Raw genomic sequence first — 19,567 nt, 5'->3', positions numbered from 1 at the left:
CATGGACATAGACAACAGGGTGGGGATGGAATGTGGAAGAAGGGGTGGGTGAGGTCAGGGGGAGCAATGGGGGAAAATGGGATGACTATAATAGAAAAACAAATTAGGTAAATTTTTTTTTTTTTAAATCAGCAACAAGGAAGAGTTATCGTGATGTGCTCTGGGGTGCATTGTCCATCTTTGCTTGTTGTTTGTTTTCCTTCATTATTCTGGGTAGTAGATGGGACCTTTCAGACTGATGAATTTTTTATTACCATTATGGAAAATTTAATTTTTTTCAATAAGTTCATTGGGGTGACTTTAGTTAATAAAATTAAATAGGATTCAAGTGTACAATTATATGATACATCATCTGTATATTGCATTATGTGCCCACCACCCAAAGTCAAAACTTCTACCTTTACCCCTTTATTACCTCCCCACCCCCTTCCCTCTGGTAAGCACCACACTGTTGTCTCTGTCTAAGAGTTTTTGTTTGTTTGTTTCTCTTGTTTATTTATTTGTTGCTTTCAGTTTTATATCCCACATAAGAGTGAAATCATATGGTTCTTGATTTTTTTGTCTGCCTTTTTTTTTGTTTGTTTAGCATGATATTCTCAAGATCCATCATGTTGCTATAAATTGAAGTATTTTGTCTTTTCTTATGGCTGAGTAGTCATCCATTGTATATCTGTACCATAGTTTCTTTATCCAATCCTCTATCAAAGGATATTTTCTATGTCTTGGTGACCCTAATTAATGCTGCAATGAACATTGGGGTGCACATATCTTTGCAAATAAATGGTTTCATTTTTCTTTCTGGTAGATACCCAGAAGAGGAGTTGCTAGATTATATGGTAACTCTTCTTAATTTTTGAGGAACCTCCATACTATTTTCCATAGTGGTTGTATCCGTTTACACTTTCACCATCAGTGAATGAGAGTTCCTTTTTCTCCACAACCTCTCCAACACTTATTAGTTCTTTTGTTGATAATGGTCATTCTAACAGATGTATGTGGTATCTTGCTGTAGGTTTAATTTGCATTTCCCTAATAGGTTATGAAGTAGAGTATCTTTTCATATATCTGTTGATCATATTTTAATACAATGCCCCATGTCTTTTCTTTGGTCTTCTTTGAATTGTCATTAGTCAAACAGTGGACCTCTTAAATTGATTCATTAAGTTTCATATTTTCTTTTCCAATTTCTATCTACCAATGATTTTAGAAAATTTTTGTATTTGTTTATCAGGTGTTAAATTTCTGAGCTTTTAAAATAATCTCTGTTGTCCAAAGAACTTCTATAAATTGAAATTTCAAGGTAACTTTCCTGACTTTAGGCAACTGCTTTTTCTGTTATTCATCTACAGCTGCCAATAGGTAGATGTTATTAGAAAGCCACACAAAAGTCATCTATTTACAAGAGAGGAAAGGTGGAATCTTAAAGCTACCATGATTTAACTAAGATAGTATAGATATTTAGCAGTCAAAACAAATAGAACTGCATTTCCTAAATTCATGTTTAGTGCACTTTTTTGTTTTTGGGTTGTTTTTTTGTTGTTGTTTTTTTTTTTTTTTGGTTTTGTCTGATGCTTTTGAAAAACATTAACTTTTTTTGGAAAAGGGGCAAAACCTTATACCTATGTTTCATATGTTGCACTAATGAACATAATTACAGTTCCTGTTTTCAAGCCTTCACTTCTGCATTCTTTAAATATTTATTTATTTGTTTGTTTGTTTGTTTTTTAGAGGGAAGGGAAGAGAGGGAAAAAGAGTGGGAGAAAAACATTGACATGCAAGAAAAAGCAATTGGTTGCCTCTCCTATGTCCCCAACCAGAGACTTGGCTCACAACCCAGGCATGTGCCCTGACCCAGAATTGAACCAGCAATGTTTAGGTTTGTAGGACAATGCCCAACCCACTGAGCCACATCAGTCAGGGTTCATGATGCATTTTTAGTGCATTACTTAACTTAAAATATTTTATAGAATTGCTAGGAAATGAGAAAGTGTAGGGAAATAAACTGAAGCACAAAGTAAAACTAACATTTCACTGTAGTGGTTACAAATTTTTTAAATACTTTATATTTGGCTCTAGAAAATAACATACTAATTTAAGTTTACATAAAATATCTATTATACTTTCCATAAAATGTCTGGATAATTATTTATTCATTTACTTAAATAAAATTTACCTACTCACTACTCTGAAGAAAGTATTGTACTAGGTATATATATGGAGGTATAAAAGATCTAGACTCTATGAGATAAAATATCATGTGTGGCTCCTCTTTGGATCATCATATCTTGTGACATCTCATTTACTTTCTCTTTGCCTGTTTGTGCAGCATTAATTTGTGCTTAATAAAAAATTAATAAACACTTTTAAAAATTAATCATTTCTTCTTGCTATAGACCAATATTGGGGATAAAATCCTAACTGCACATCGATTTAACCAACTAGGTTCATCATCAATAGTTAACAGAAAAATGTACATATATTTTTCAGAGCTATAAAGTTGTAAACTTTGTTTTTTGTTTTGAATGAATTCAGTTGTTAGGCAACTCTGCCAATTCTCTGAAAGGTAGCATTGATACAGAAGACAGGATAGTGGATTGAATTTATGTGTAATTCTCCAAAAGTTTTTCTCCTTGAATAAAGAAAAAGAAAAAAGAAAAGGTTTCATTTTCCTAATAATTGACAATAAGGAGTAGATATGCCTAACTCTGTTTTCCTAAAGTTTAAGGAATATGGAACACAGGAGCTTCAACTGGATCTGAGCATGAACAAATTGAACTCCTATGTTCATAGCAGCACTACCTACAATAGCCAAGTGCTGGAAACAGCCTAAGTGCCCATCAGTGGATGAATGGATCAAAAAAACTGTGGTACATTTACACAGTGGAATACTATGCAGCAGAAAGTAAAAAGGAACTCCTACCTTTTGAAACAACATGGATGGAACTAGAGAGAATTATGCTTAGCGAAATAAGCCAGGCAGTTAAAGACAAACACCATATAATCTCACGTAATACATATAGGAAACTAATGAACAGAAGAAACAAATGAGCAGAATAGAGCCAGAAGCATGTAAACAAGGAGCAGATTGACAGTGAGCAGGGGGGAAGGCAGGGGAGACAGGGGAAAGAAGGAAAAATGTCTGGTCAAGGAACTAGTATAAATGACCCATGGACATGGACAACGGGGTGGGGATTGACTGTGGGAGAGGAGGGAGGTGGGTGGGGGAGGGGAGAACAATGGGGGAAAATGGAATAACTGTAACAGAAAAATAAAAAAATAAAAATAATTTTTTAAAAAATGTTGAACTCCTCTAATGACAATGGGATTCTATGAACAGTTTGAAGCAGTTTATCTCTATTATTATTTAAAAAATAAGTAAGTTTTGTGTTGTTTTTATATTATTAACACTGTTCTACTTCTAGATGTTTTCATGAGCAATTTAGAGATTTAAATTATCCCCCAAAGGCATTGACTATTATAATTAGAATTTGGTAGAATTTTTAGTGTGGAAAACTTTGCAGCTAAGTATTGTGATTTTCTATAAGGGGTGGGGGAGAGAAAGAAGAGTGTCTGAGCTTATATTAATTGACAAAACCTTGATTTTTATAGTGATATAACATTTAATTTTTCTTTCTTCAAGTAGAAGTTCAAGTGGAGAAAATACTTTTCAAGAATAGTTTTGATTTGAATTTTTGAAGGATGTTTTTGATTTGTAAAGTGTATTGAAAAGCAACAAATTTTAGAGGTGAATACATATGTAGACATACTCAGAAACAAAGTAGACAGGCATTCTTTAGGTAAACTGACACCCTTAAAACAGAACACCTATATATAAGGAATTCAGATTAAAATTTTATAAGTGAAAATTTTAAAAATAAATAATCTGTGTGTATAAAGCAACCCTTTAGTTACCTGGGTAATTCAGTGAGGATCTTCATTTGCCCACCAATTTATGCAAGACAATTATTATTTTAGCTTAACTATTCTGTACCTTGACTGTAGAGGCCTAGTTTTGCAGATGACTCCCTACTAACCCAGTACAACATGCCCCATGCTCAAAGCCTCCTAAGCAGTATCTATGAACAGCATGGCACCCAGCTTTTAGTCTGGAGCTGTAGTCTCTTTCCTGCACTACTTTAGATCCTTTTGTGGTTTTATGCAAATCATCTTCCCACTTATATTTTTAATAACAAATCACTTCTATTTACTTTGGTTTATAATATACTTGTTAGAGCCATGGATGACACTAAGTTATAACTCTGCTTAACTATCCATAGGGTATTTTATTTTAACAAAGATAGGTTCTAAAAATCATAAAACCAGATAGACTAGTTATAATATGCATATCAAAATTAGATTAAAAATATAAGTCATGGCTCTCATTCACTGTCTTGATGTTAAAGATGTTACAAAGATACATACTTAGAATACCACCAACTATCCCACATTTATAGACATACGTGTTGTCAAACAGGTCTTTCTCTGACCATCCAAATTTTATTCTTTAATTACTAACATGATTAAATTTGACTACATGGTATCATTATTTCTCCTGCTGTAGTAAACAAGTTCTGGTTTTCTCAATGATTTTTCTCTGACTTTTCTGGAAATAAAATATCATATTTCCAACCTTCAAATTAAAATCTTATCCGAACATATAGTTACTAGGTTGGTATAGTCACATATATGCTGAGCATGCCAGGCTGAGCAAAGACATTCATTTAGAGCTGTATTAACATTATTAATGCAAAAGAAAATCTAATATCAAGAGAAATTGGCACCATTTTATGCAGTGTTTGATATAGAAAACACTGATTTTGACTTTAAAATACCATTCTAATCACTCATGATCCAAGACCATTCAAATAATAAACCAGAAAGAAACATGTTAAAGATTGGTCTTCAAACATTATAACCAATAATGTCATACTTGCTCACCAACATCAAATCACATTCACTCTTCAGTGGCCACCAAACCATTCAGCAGAGCTTCCTGAACTGTGAGCTGTTTCAAGCTACCAGTTTGAACACTATTTACTTTTTTTTCTCAAGCTCAGAATAGCTGTAGGGATTTCAGTAGGGGTTGGAGGAATCAGTTCAGCCTAGTCATAGTGCCAAAAGGTGGTCAATTGAGACTTCAAGTAAGTCACAGCAGCATTTATCAGTGTGGGGCACTCCTCCTGAAGATTATAGATGAGTTGGACCGTGTTTCTATTATGGAAAGACAAAGTGGACCATGGTTCTAGGATAGAAAGACAAATTGAACTATGGCTCTAGGATGTAGAGATCAAGGCCTCAATAGCCAGCTAACTGTCACATTCCCTCCCCCAACACCATTGTTTTGTTAAAGTTTTCTAATTTATAAAAATAAAATGATATTTGAGAGTTCACTATTTTTTTTTTTTTTTGGAAATGAAAGGTTAATTGTCTAACCCTTTGCAATCTCCAATTTTTAGGACAATTTTGGCAATGATCTTTTTCTTTTTTTCTCTTTACGTTCATTTCTATAAAATTTTTTTTTCACAGTGTGGACATCAGTCTAACTTAAGTTTAACTCAGAAAGTTAACACATGGAGGGCTATGCAGTCAGTTCATAAACATTTGTTATAAAAGTGAAACATATTACTATTATTTTACATTGTTGCAAAGAAACCATTGAATCAGCTACAAGTCAGCACCACAGCCATAGGTGGGTTCTACAGTAGAAAACAAACCAAAACAAAATTTCTATGCCAGCAGAAGATAAGTGTTCCATGGAAACACACACACGAATTGTGAGTGACTGAGGCTTTGCACAGCAGGGGGACTCTGTCCTTCAGTTTCCCCAGGCAGGTAGATATGCCATCTGGACATAGGCTTTCATGACAACAACAGCAAAAACAATAACAGGCTGACTTTAAAATCTTCAGCAAAGAAACAACTTCTGCTATTTTTATTTATCCAGAGAAAGTCACAGACACACCTGACTGCAACAGAGTAGGGAAGTAAAATCCTACCATGGCATTTGGAGGAGGGAGAACCAGAAATGCTTCGAGAACAGCACTCATTACAACTAGACTAGCAATGCAAGACACAGGAAATTCGTCATTGCTTCAGAACATATTCCTCTTGCTCGAGGAGTGAAACTTAACCTCATAAGGTACCCCATGGTTCCATAACTGAATATACCGGTTATGGAGTAGACCATTGTTATAAAAACATGTAGTCAGTTCTTCCCTTCAATCTATTGCTGAAAAGAATTTCTTTGTCCAAAGTCCTATTATGCGTGATAACATGATATAGAACAAAGACATACAGTAATTATATGGATAGTGGGTCTGGCAGAGCATAGTGTAAAGGAAATAAAATTTATTCACAGAACATCTATTTCAGTGAGAGCATATCACTTATTCCTCCCCCATGAAGAAAGGAGTTCAATATAATTATCCTACCACCAAGTTGGCTAGATGGACACTATATCCTATCAATAATTCAGCATTATTTTGTGATAAGGGCTGACTGGGCTCTCAGAAATATTGGTGGTCATTCAGTTTTGTTGAGGGTAATTCTAGATCTTTAAACCCATACATAATTCCCTCCCTACTACCTGCGTACATTATTCATGAGCTAACTGTGCAAATAGTGGGATAGTGGAGGGACATGAGGAATGACATTTAGGTCAACACTACCACCTGTTTACTAAAATCCTCCTATGTAACACATTTATTTGTGAGTGTTCAGTCAGGACACTGATATCCTCAATTCTGAGTTCATTTCAAAGGGTCCATCTCATCCCCTCTTGTCCAGAAGTTTTTGTTATTGAATCTACAAAAGTCCTCCTTCTTACACCCCCAAAATCCATACGACCCTTTAGCTACTATCCCTACATCAGTCTAGGTCCATACCTCTAGCTATCTCTTCTTCCAGACAAAATGAACAACCAGTAAGAGTATAATTAAAAGTTTTTCCCTCAATATGAATTTACTTTCCCCACTATCGTTCCCGGGATTCTTGTATGGGCTGCAGTGAAGCAGAAGTCCACTTCGAACCAACATCAATGTACCATGCAGAAAACTAAACATATATCTGGCTTAATTCTTTCCTTATTGACTAATTATAAGAGACACCCCAAGTGACCATATTTACCGATTGAGGGAGAGGTGGCAATGTACCTGGAATAGATACATCATGAATGGGAACTACCTGCACATGCAGCATTTTTCTGCCTTGTATGCCTGCTTAAGCTTAATGTTGCTTTGCCCATGCCAGTTCCACTGATGATAATATGCTGCCGAGCACACCCAACTTTATGACAAAAAGTCAAGGATCTCCCAGTTCATGATGGTTGCATGAAATTTAGGTTCCCTTGAAAAAAATTCAGTCTCTCCTAGACCAGAGTTGCAAGATAGAAACTGGAACTTCAAAAGCTGATTAGCTTTTTCCCAAAGAGATCATTGCTTTTCCCTAAATCCCTAGGTGGTCTATGCTGTGATTCTGTCAGAACTTGCCAGAAGCTCCATAGCACTTTCCATTGTTGCACAATTGAGTTTTCTCTGTCATGTGACACAAATAACAGCTGCTTGACATTGCAAGCTGACAAAGTAGGACAGCTTTCTTTTGATAACAATCACACTCAAAAGAAATAACATTATGGGTAGCTGGTAAATAGAAAGAAATAGCTCATCTAAATGTGGTATGCTTCCTTCATTATTCAAAGGTACCCAACAAGCAGACATATCAATAAAAAATATAGGTCAAGGAGCAGTCAAGGAGGTCCTATAGCCGAGTGCCTCTGTTTCCAAAATGTGATAAAGGTTTTGGAAGAAGTTGAAGAAATCAGAAATAAGTCTAGGTATTTTAATAAGAAGCATCATGGATGGCCTTCCCATGACACTATTGTTCATGCTGAAATTAGGAGCTAATTACAATTGCAGCTCTTTCTAACTGCATCCCCAGCCTACAGAGAACAAATGGTAAAATGCTCTTTAAGGATGATGGAGCTCCTCTTTTGAACGTAGTATTAAATGCCTTGTTGAAAGGATTGACCTATGAATCCTTTCAGGAGATAAAGTTGGGTCATGGCTAAGTGTGTCACAAATGGTAAATCCACTCACACATTTGAATTCCTCTTAGTCATCAGTGCCTAATAGAAATAGAAATGTATGCCCCAAATGCAAGTCACATGTATATTTTTAATTTTCTAAAAGCCATATTTTAAAACACAGTAAAAAGAAAGAAGTAAAATTATTTATAAAATTATATTTTGTTCAATATAATATACAAGATATTATTCCAATATGCAATAAATATAAAAATGACTGAGACACTTTATCTTTTTTTGTGCTGTTTTACATTTGAAGAATTTCTTGATCTAAGCTAGTCAGATGTCAAATGTTTAGAGCCACATGAATTCCTCCCTCTCCATTATGCCAGAGAATTTCTGGCATCTAAACTTTCTATACTAAAATGTCATTTGAGTCTCTTTTAGTCAATTCCAAGCACACAGCTAGAACTACTTGCCTCCAGCTGCTCAAACTAGCCCTTCATCTCCAGAATCTCTGTTAAATCCAATCAAAATAAATGCAGCCATTTTAAAATCACTTTTTCTCTCTTCTGGTCCAGTACATTTACAATCATAGCTCATCGATACTGTCTGGGTTTCTGTTGATATAAATTAGCAAAATCTATTAAGCCTGTATTCCTGGTTTGGGTATTGCAATTGTGAGATTTTGGAATATGAATTTGTGATCTTTGTTCTAGAGGTGTTTAGGAGTGAAAAATGCGGGAGGTAAATGGGTATCCTTTAACAAGATAACTGCCTCAAGGTCTCCAAGTGAGGCAGTTCTAGCATCAGCTGATGAAAAGAAAGAACTCTACCTTTTGGCAAAGAAGAATTAGTGCAATTCGGGGGATGGAGTGCTCCAGTTGGTCTGAACCTATCCACATATTCCACTCCAGTTTTCAAATTTCTGCATTTTCCCCAGTCAATGCTGTACATTTTAACATAAGAGGCCCCAATCCAACATTGTTGAGTCATGTGTTCAACTACAATAACCCTGAGGCTATAAGTCAAAAGAGGTCTCAGTGTCCCTCATTGTGCCTTGAGCCAAGACTGTAAAATGCTGGGTATATCACTTCTCTAAATGATTCAGTGCAGGCGGCCCACCCACATAGTCCTCGTATTCTTTATTAATGGCATAATAACCTACTGCAGGAACTGTTCAGACCACCAAAGCTTTACCTCAATAGGCACTCCATTATAGGTGACCACAGGTGATACATCATGGTACTGTTTTGTCATTTTATACTACAAATAGTCAGGGTCTCATTTTAAAATTGCATTTGGATTTAACTTGTTTTAAATCAAGCAAGTGAATTAACAAATTCCAGATTCTCATGCTGGAGGTCCTATGGCTGACAATGAGTGTCTACTGCATGGAGTACCTCTGTTTCCAAAACCTGATAAAGTTTTGAAAGAGGTTGCAGTTGAAGAAGTCAGAAACGAGTCTATAGCTAGTTTTATACAAACAGGATTTAATACAGGCAATCAGGTGCTTACAAAAACATTGAAAGGAGAAGGGAAGCTAGGCTTCCCAATATAATCTATAGGATAAGTCAGCTCAAGAAGTTCAACAAAAAAAGCTGTTGTCTCACTTAATCAGAAAATGGGATATCAAGAGGCACTGTGGAAATGAAAATGCTTTAAATGTTGGGTTTCCAAGTCTGTCAGTGAGCTAATTATTATTTCTGAAAGTGTAAAATGTATACAATTTACATTCACTGTGATAACATATCTAGCAGGCACTTAGCACTGTTTATATGACATTGTTTCATATAGTCCTCATAACAACTTGGCAGGGTAGGTTTTGCTATCTCCATTTTGTAGATGAGTAGACTGGGTCAGAGACAGATTAAAAGCAATTTTTCGACACTCCACAAGTATCAAATCCAGGGAATCCAGCCTTTATTCTCAGTTGCTTCCCATACCAAGGTAGGGGTTATCTGTAGTAAGCTTCATGTATTATTAACACTTGCAAAGTCAGCATGTATAAGCCTTCAAATTACCACAGTTATCCAATTAACCCATGGTTACTTATATAGCTTTTAGTGCTTCTCTGCAGGAGCAGGCTAATGAAGTTCTGTATAAATGATTATACAAGTGGGAAACAAAGGTCATGAAAAAAATGGAACACTTCATAATAACTGTTACATAAAGGCTTTTTATTCCCCTGAAAATCAATTTTAAAGATTTAAGTCTTGGCAGTAACCTAGTCGATTTTAATACTAGTGCTATTCAGTTGGTTCTAATAAAAATTTAAAAAACTAATAATAATGATACATCAATTTCTTAAGTATTACACTTTAATCTTACAGATAAAATAAGCAAATCCTTACATATGTAATAAAAAATATAAAAACATATAGGAATAATTTGCGTTCACTTCAAGATGCTAGTTATCTCTGGGAAAATGAGGAATAAAAAAGGACAAGTGTACATCTATGGAAGTACCTAGAAGTTTTTGTTTCTATTTAAAAAGAAAATAATATAAATATGGCAAAATTTAATTGTTTATGTGATGTATAAATGAGTGTCATAGTTGTGCAGTTTTCTACATGTGTAAAATATTTCATAAATTGAGATTAAAGTTTTAAGAAATTAATATTAATTTTTTAAAATTATTATGGTTCTATTAGATTTCACTACATAACACAGCGTACTTTCATATATGTTTTATGCTAGCCTCTGCATTTTTTAAATAATATATGATAAGATTTTGGAAAAGCACCTCAAATTGACACAGCTATGTTAAAATAAAATCAAAAGAAAAATCAAAAGAACTTCTGCCCAAGATTTAAATCTTATATAGTTTTGATGTATTGGAATTTTAATGTCCATTCACATTAGACATGACCTCAGTTTTCAAAAATCTAATTTAAAAACAGATGCCTGAAACTAAATTTTGTGCTAAAAAAGAAAAAAAAGAATAGCTAAAATGGCACTATGCTGTACCCAAACATGAAGACTATGAAGAGCTATATAAACTACTATGCCATTCAATTTATAATTGAAAATATACACAGCACATAATAATTGTATATAAATGTATTTGTTCTTTATATTTTTTCTAATGCAGTTTAGATGCTTTTAATTTAAAAAAACCAGTGGAGACACACAAAGTCCTTTCACAAAGAACTGTACAGAAGAAAATTACCACTTCTAGAATAAGGGTTTTCCACAGATACCCTAATTAGTGAGAAGGCTCTGAAGCAAATCAGTCAGACTGTTTACTGTATAATTTAAACAAGACAGTCCTTTAACTCAAGATAGTACACCCACCCTTATTCACCGCAGCTTTTAATGTACGTGTATTGCACATTGAGTTTTTTTTTTTTAGGTATATTTTATTGATTATGTTGTTACAGTAGTTCCAATTTTTTTCCCTTTTGCTCCCCTCTGTCCAGTAACCCCCTTCCCTCCATCAATCCCACCCCCCTTAGTTCATGTCCGTGGGTCGTGCATGTAAGTTCTTTGGCTTCACCCTTTCCTATATTATTTTTAACACCCCCCCAGTCTATTTCTTACCAACCGATTATGCTTCTTAGTCCCTGAACCATTTCCCCATTTCTCTCCCTCCCCCCTCCCAGCTGATAACCCTCCAAATGATCCCCATAACTATGATTCTGTTCCTATTCTAGTTTGCTTAGTTGGATTTTGTTTTTATTTTTTAGATTCATTTGTTGATAGTTGTGAGTTTGTTGTCATTTTAGTGTTCATAGTTTTGATCTTCTTTTTCTTAAATAAGTCCCTTTGACATTTCATATAATAATGTTTTGGTGATAATGAGCTCCTTTAGCTTCATCTTGTCTGGGAAGCACTTCATCTGCCCTTCCATTCCAAATGATAGCTTTGCTGGATATAGTAATTCTGGTTGCAGGTTGCCTTTCATCACATTGAATACTGCTTGCCAGTCCCTTCTTGCCTGCAAAGTGTCCTCTGAGAAATCAACTGATAGTCCTATTCTTCCCCCTGTAGGCAACTCTCCACCTCTCTCTTGCTGCCTGCAGGACTCTGTCTTTATTTTTCACCTTTGGCATCTCAGTCGTGATGTGTCCTGGTGTGGTCCCCTCTGGGTCCAGCTCGCCCAGGACCCTCCGTGCTTCCTGGACCTGTATATCCATCTCCTTCGCAAAATTTGGAAAATTTGCCTCATTTTTTTCAATTCTTGCTTCCTCATTCTGTACTGGTTGACTGTGTTTTTCTTCCTTATGGTTCAAATCATTGATCTGAACCCTGGTTTCCTTCCCTTCACCATTGGTTTTGTGTGAATTTTCCTTCATTTCACTTAGCATAGCCTTCAATTCTTCTCTTATGTGTTTGCCGTACTCAGGCAAATCTTTCAAGCCTGTGAGCATCTTTATCACCAGTGTTTTAAATTCTGCATCTGTTAGGTTGTCTATCTCCTCATCTGTTAGGTTGGCTATCTCCTTGTCCCTTAGTTCTCCCACTGGAACCTTGATCCGCTTCACCTTTTAGGCCATACTTCTCTGTCTCCTCATTCTGACAGGCTCCTGTGTTTGTTTGCCTCCCCGTCCCAGGTAAAACTGTTGCTCCTGTTATGTTGTAAGGGGTGGAGCCTTAGGTATTCATCAGTAATGGGTGACCTGTTTCAACACATTGTGGCACCTGCCCAGCATTCACCTCTTTTCCAGGCACCTCTCCCACTTCCGCACTGGACTGGTGCCCCTCTAGCTGCTGCCCTGGCCGTCATCCCCAGAGTGAGTGGATCTGCGAACGTTCTAGAACCGTGGTGTCCCTTAGTTGCAGAGGGAAACGCAGCATGTCTGTCTACACCTCCATCTTGGCCGGAAGTCTGCACATTTATTTTTAATCTATTTATCTTTTATCTATTTCATTCTTAAGTTTCCATGAATGACAGTAGTTTTAAATAAGAAAAATTGTGTATGGGGAAATACAGAATTTTACTACATAATTAATTATTGTCATTATCTTTAAAGTAAAATGGGATAAGGAGAAACTTCTGAAAATAAATTCTGTCATTGATATCTTATTGTAAATTTCTCTAGAACTTAATTCAAATGGATGTATTAGAATAGCTATATTAAGAAGGTAAAAGCAGTTGAATGGACATTAGGATTTTAATATTGGTGTAGAAAAATGACTTATTGAACAGTTCAATGCCGATGAAAAATTTTAGACAAGTGGCTGAACTTCCCATTACTTCTACTGCCTTACACAAATTAGACATTTATACAGATATATCTTTCAGTATTTTCTTTAAAAAAATTTTTTTTTTCTGAACCCTTCCCCTACTTACCCATCTTATCCCCTGCCCCGAACATGTAAACATGTTCCTTGTTTACATGTCTGGTTCAATTTTGTCAATTTGTTTTTGTTGTTCATTAGTCTCCTATATTAGGTGATATCATATGGTTTTTGTCTTTTGTTGCCTGGCTTATTTCACTAAGCATAATTCTCTCTCGTTCAATCCATGTCATTACAAATGGTAGCAATTCCTTCTTTCTTTCTGCTCCATAGTATTGCATTGTGTAAACGTACCACAGTTTTTTAATCCACTCATCTACAGATTGGCACTTAGGCTGTTTCCAGCACTTGGTTATTGTAAACAGTGCTGCTATGAACACAGGGGTGCGTAAGTTCTTTTGAATTGGGGTTTCAGGATTCTTTAGGTATAATCCTAGCAGTGAAATTGCTGGTTCAGAAGGCCGTTCTATTTTTAGTTTTTTTGAGGAAATCCCATACTGTTTTCCATAGTGGTTGCACAATAGCGCACTAGGGTTCCCATTTCTCCACATCCTTGCCAGCATTTGTTGTTTGTTGATTTGTTGATGATGGCCATTCTGACTGGTGTAAAGTGGTATCTCATTGTGGTTTTTATTTACATCTTTCTGATGACTAGTGATGTTGAGCATTCTTTCATATACCTATGGACACTCAATGTATCCTCCTTGGGGAAGTGTTTGTTCAGATCCTTTGCCCATTTTTTAATTGGGCTGTTTGTCTTCTTGGTGTTGAGACATGTAAGTTCTTTATATATTTTGAAGATCAATCCCTTGTCTAAGGTATCATTGGCAAATATGTTTTCCCCTGGTTGATTCCCTTTTCATCTTGCTCATGTTTTGTTTTGCTGAGCAGAAACTCTTTAGTTTGATGTAGTCCCATTTGTTTATTCTTTCCTTTATTTCTCTTGCCTTAGGAGATATATCAGTAAAAATGTTGCTACATAGGATATCTGAAATTTTCCTATCTATGTTTTCCTCTAGGACTTATATGGTGTCACAGCTTACATTTAAGTCTTTTATTCATCTTGAGTTTATCCTGGTGTGTGGCGTAAGTTAGTGATCTAGTTTCATTTTTTTTGCATGTCCCTGTCCAGTTCTTCCAGCACCATTTGATGAAGAGGCCCTTCTCATTCCATTTTATGTTCACTCAACCTTTGTCAAATATTAGTTGACCATATAGACCAGGGTTTATTTCTGGGCTCTCTATTCTGTTTCATTGATCCATATGTCTGTTCTTATGCTGATGACAGGCTGTTTTGATTACAGTGGCTTTGTAATATAGTTTGATGTCAGGTGTTGTGATTCCTCCTGCTATATTCTTCTGTCTCAAGATTGTTGTGGCTATACAGGGTCTTTTTTTGGTTCCATATAAATTTTTAAAGTATTTATTTTAGGTCTGTGAAATATGTCACTGGTATTTTAAAGGGTTTGCATTGAATCTATAAATTGCTTTGGGTAGTATGGACATTTTAATGATGTTCACTCTTCCCATCCATGAACATGGTATAGGCTTCCATTTATTTGTATCTTTCTTAATTTCTTTCTTCAGTGTTATGTAGTTTTCTGAGTACAGGTCTTTTATCTTTTTGGTTAAGTTTATTCCTAAGTACTTTATTTTTCTTGTTGCTTAGTAAATGGGATATTTTTTCTAGTTTCTATCTCTGATATTTAATTGTTGACGTTCAAAATGCGTTCAATTTCAGAATATTGACTATGCACCCTGCTATTTTGCCAAATTCACTTATTGTATCGAGTAGTTTTTAGTGGAATCTACAGGGTTCATCTGCAAATGATGATAGTTTTATTTCCTCTTTTCCAATTTGGGTGTCCTTTATTTCTTTTTCTTTTTTGATTGCTGTGGCTAGTACTTCCAACACTATGTTGAATAGGCATGTAGAGAGTGGGCATTCTTGTCTTGTTCCTGATTTCAGGGGGGATGCTTTCAGTTTTTGCCCATTGAGTATGATGTTGGCTTTAGGTTTCTCATATAGGGTCTTTATTATTTGAGGTAGGCTCCCTCTATTCCCATTTTGCAGAATGTTCTGATCATAAATGGGTGTTGTACTTTATCGAATGCTTTTTCAGCATCTATGGATATGACCATGTGATTTTTGTCTTTCTTTTTGTTTATGTGGTGTATTGCATTTATTGATGTGCGAATATTAAACCATCCTTGCATCCCTGGGATGAATCCCACTTGATCATGGTGTATGACTTTTTTCATGTGTTGCTGGATCTGAATTTCCAATATTTTGTTGAAGATTTTAGCATCTATGCTCATTAGCAATATTGGCCTGTAGTTTTCTTTCTTTGTTGTGTCTTGACCTGGTTTTGGGATTAGTGTAATACTGGTTTTCAAGATCTGTCCATTGTTGACAATGGGGTGTTGAAGTCTCTGACTATGAGTGTGTTGCTGTTGATATCCTTCCTGTAGTTTTCCAATATTTTCCTTATATATTTGGGTGGTCCTATGTTGGCGCATATGTGTTTACCAGGGTTATATCTTCTTGATGGATTGTTCCTTTAAGCATTACTAAATGCCCTTCTTTGTCTCTTTTTATGTCCTTTTCTGTGAAATCTGTTTTGTCTGATGTAAATATAGCTACCTCAGCTTTTTTTTTTTTATGTGAATTTGCTTAGAATACTTTTTCCATCCCTTCACTTTCAGTCTGTGTAAATCTTTTGTTTTGAGGTATGTCTCTTGTAGAAAACATATATGTGGGTCATGTTTTTGTATCCATTCTGCTACCCCATGTCTTTTGATTGGAACATTAATCAATTTATTATTTAAGGTTATTATTGACAGGTATTTATTCATTTCCCTTTGTGCCTATGTTCTTCTCCCTCTCTCTTTTTCTTCTTTTTCTTAAAGCATTCCCTTTAGCATCTCTTGAAATGCTAGTTTGGTGGAGATGTATTCTTTTAGTCTTCCTTTGTCTGGGAAACTCCTTATTTCACCTTCCATTTTAAAAAAGAGCTCTGTTTGGTAGAATATTCTTGGTTGTAAGCCTTTGTTTTTCATTGCTTGAAATATTTTTTGCCATTCCCTTCTGGGTTGTAGTGTTTCTGTTGAGAAATCAGTTGGTAATCTTATCGGAGCTCCCTTGTACGTTATTTGCTGTTTTTCTCTTACTGTCTTTAGGATTCTCACTTTGCCTTTAAATGTTGCCATTTTAATTATGATGTGCCTTGGAGTGGGCCTTTTTCTGTTCATCTTCACTGGGATCCTCTGTGCTTCTTGGACTTCCATGATTTTTTTTCTCTCATCAAGTTAGGAAAGTTTTCTGTCCTTAATTTTTTCAATCATGTTTTCTAACCCATGCTCCTCTTCTCCTTCTTGTATCCCTATGATATGGATATTGTTTCATTTCATGTTTTCCTGCAGTTCTCATAAACCCTCTTCATTCTTTTTTGGTCTTTTTTCATTTTGTTCCATTGACTGGAAATTTTATTCTACATTTTCCTCTAACTCACTGATCTGATCCTCTTCTTCATTTAGCCTGCTTTTGATTGCTTCTACTGTGTTCTTCAGTTCAGAAATCGTATTTTTCATTTCCTCCTGGTTCTTACTGATAGTTTCTATATTCCTTTTTATGCTGCTGTAGTTTCCAGTAGGTTCCTTATTCCTCCTCTGGACTTTTTTGTAGTTTCTCTGGAGTTCTTGTAGTTTTTCTGGAATTCATTGTAGTTTTCTTTGCGTCTGTTGAGTTCATTGAGCTTCCCCATTACTATTGTTTTGAATTCCATGTCTGATAGGTTGCTTGCCTCTATTTCATCCACCCCTCCTTCTGGGAATTCCTCCTTTCCTTTTAGTGGAGTGTTGTTCCTGTTTGGTGGGGTGTTATTCTGCCTTCCCATTTTGGGTGGTTGGTCTTGTTTGTTTCTGCTTCTTTGTTTGATCTGCTTTTATTTTCTGCCTTTGTGGTGCGATCTTTTTGTTTACAGTTGTTGAGCTGCTGCCTCCAGTTGACACCATTTGGAGGGGGGAAGTCTGCTTAAGTGATTTCTCCCGAGCACTGGGGATGATTCTATACTGTGATCTAGTACACTGCTCTCCTAGTTCTTTCTCCAGAACCAGCGCCCCAAACTTTTTACAAAGTGCCTCTAGTTCACTTCACCCTCCTTTGGCCTCAGCCAGGTGTGAGTGCACTCTCTCGTGCAGGCCGGTTATACACGGGAGTGGGCGGGTCCAAAGCTCTTCTCTTTGAGTTTTATCTTTGTACCAAAGTAAAAATGATAGTTGGTAAAAATCAATTATTGTTTTTAACACTTAAATTAGCTTTGTAAGCAATTATCACAATCAACCATATCAACTAAAAACAAAGTGTTAGGGATTACTTAAACACAATATTACATTAAAGGCCTAGAGTGTATTTTTGGCATTGATCTAGCATTATAAATAGTTTGATAAGGAATTATTTGATTGTTTTATCAGGAATAAGTTACTTTGCTTTTTCCACAGACACCCGTATTCTACTGCAACTAAATAAAAAGTTGGTTTTTATCAAGTTAAAAGAAAATTTTATTCTTTTAATTTAAAATTGTTTTAAATCTTTATTTCAGCCAAATTATAGTTTTAAAAAGAAATAATATATAAAACTATGCATGGTATAATATGTAAATTAATGTTTCATTTATTTAAGCAAGTCATAAGTGTCAACCAATTTCTAAACATTATTGATATTTAAGTCTTAATGATTACATAAATAATGCTCTCTCAACAGAGGAAATTTAAAATAAAAGCACAAAGTAAAAATAAAATCATCAACACCCAAAATTCTAATATGCAAGCTGTTCTCATTTTCCACCTGTAGACATAATGAGGAAAGTGCATTTCAAGAGAATTTACACACACAAAAAACAAGTGAAGAATTTATTAAAATTGATAAAATAATTAGGGCTTTAAAAAAATAAAGGGTAACTTAGAAACGATAATTTGTATTATGTTTCATAAAATGTGTTTTACATTTTCATCTCTGCTCTAACTCATGTAATGACTCAAGCATTAAATCTGACACAGTTTCTCTGACAAACTTGGTATGATGATAAGATATGAAATCCATCACTTCACATTTGATTTTACCATAATTATCATATTTGTTGTGTAGAACTCATCTTATCACACTTATGGATTTCCTCATTCTCAAACTTCAACTGATCTAACTCTGAAAAATCTCATCTGTGAATGTGTTTTTGTGAAATATAAGCTGTTTTCCAACACTTTGTAGAAATCTCTGCTTTTATGAGATTCTTTATCTGTGATAAGATTTGTAATTTTACCTTACAAATGATATGTGCTGTATTTGGTCTGGATTATTGACTTACATGAGACCAGTCTACAAAAGATGGACTCAATAGTGGTGTAGTTACTAAATGCAAGTGGCGGGGATGAGAGACTGAATACTTGAGGGGAATACATTTATAACTGATTGTTTTGTTAGTGACTGTATTCCTGACTCCTGTTATAACAACGTTCATTTTCCTGTGCAACCCCAGGACTTTGGATACTCAGATAATGAATTTAGGATAATAAGTACTTGCTATTTATCATTCTAATGTTTTGGTGCATATGTATTATATTTTAACTTAAATATTGTTTTTTAGTCCATGCCTACTCTTTGGAGTCTTATGTTTCTACTTTAAAAATCATGGAAGTTTTAATAGTGTACTATGTAACTTACTAGTATTTACTCAGAATTAGTCTAATTAAAATTGAATGAGGATTTGGGATTTAGCACTTGGTTCGGAGTTTAGGTCTTAGCAAAAAATAATTTATTTCTGAGATTATGAATGCACTAAAATGGCCAATGGTTTATTGAAATTCATACAGTATATGGGTAAAATGTTAGCAGAAATATAGTTGTAAATATTATCAAAATAGAATTATTTGTCTTGTTTTCTCAGGAAATGTTATTGTACTGAAGGAAAACTATTAGAAACAATTAAGATTCATTAAAAATGTTGGTAATTTAATAAAACTCTTAAGACTGTGTCATCGCAATAAAAAATTAGCTACACTTTTAGATTCTAATTTAAAAATATATATACAGCATTATGTTCCCCATGGGGAGCTCATAAATAGTATAAATATGTTAAATCTTTTAACTAGGAAAACAAAAATAGTATCTTCTTCATATGGAAAGTTCCTTTCACTTTTAAAGTAGAATATTTCCTTTTTTAATAAGAAGCAATTGTTAAAACAATATTTTTTCAACTAGTCAAGTTGCTTTAATTTTAAGCAAGGTATTTAGCTATGCAAAAAGCA

General features: G+C 34.9%; 1 pseudogene; it reads right to left on the bottom strand.

Moving 5' to 3' along the window:
- Nucleotides 1-4,902: 4,902 nt before the first annotated feature.
- The window catches only part of LOC150021269 (ATP synthase F(0) complex subunit g, mitochondrial pseudogene), a 39,647-nt pseudogene continuing 24,982 nt past the window's right edge, over nucleotides 4,903-19,567 (bottom strand).

The sequence above is a fragment of the Furipterus horrens genome, unplaced genomic scaffold, assembly GCF_987537825.1.
Source record: "Furipterus horrens unplaced genomic scaffold, mFurHor1.1.pri manual_scaffold_1, whole genome shotgun sequence".
NCBI lineage: Eukaryota > Metazoa > Chordata > Mammalia > Chiroptera > Furipteridae > Furipterus > Furipterus horrens.
The sequence above is the reverse complement of the archived record's forward strand: the minus strand, read 5'-3'. Positions and strand labels throughout refer to the sequence as shown.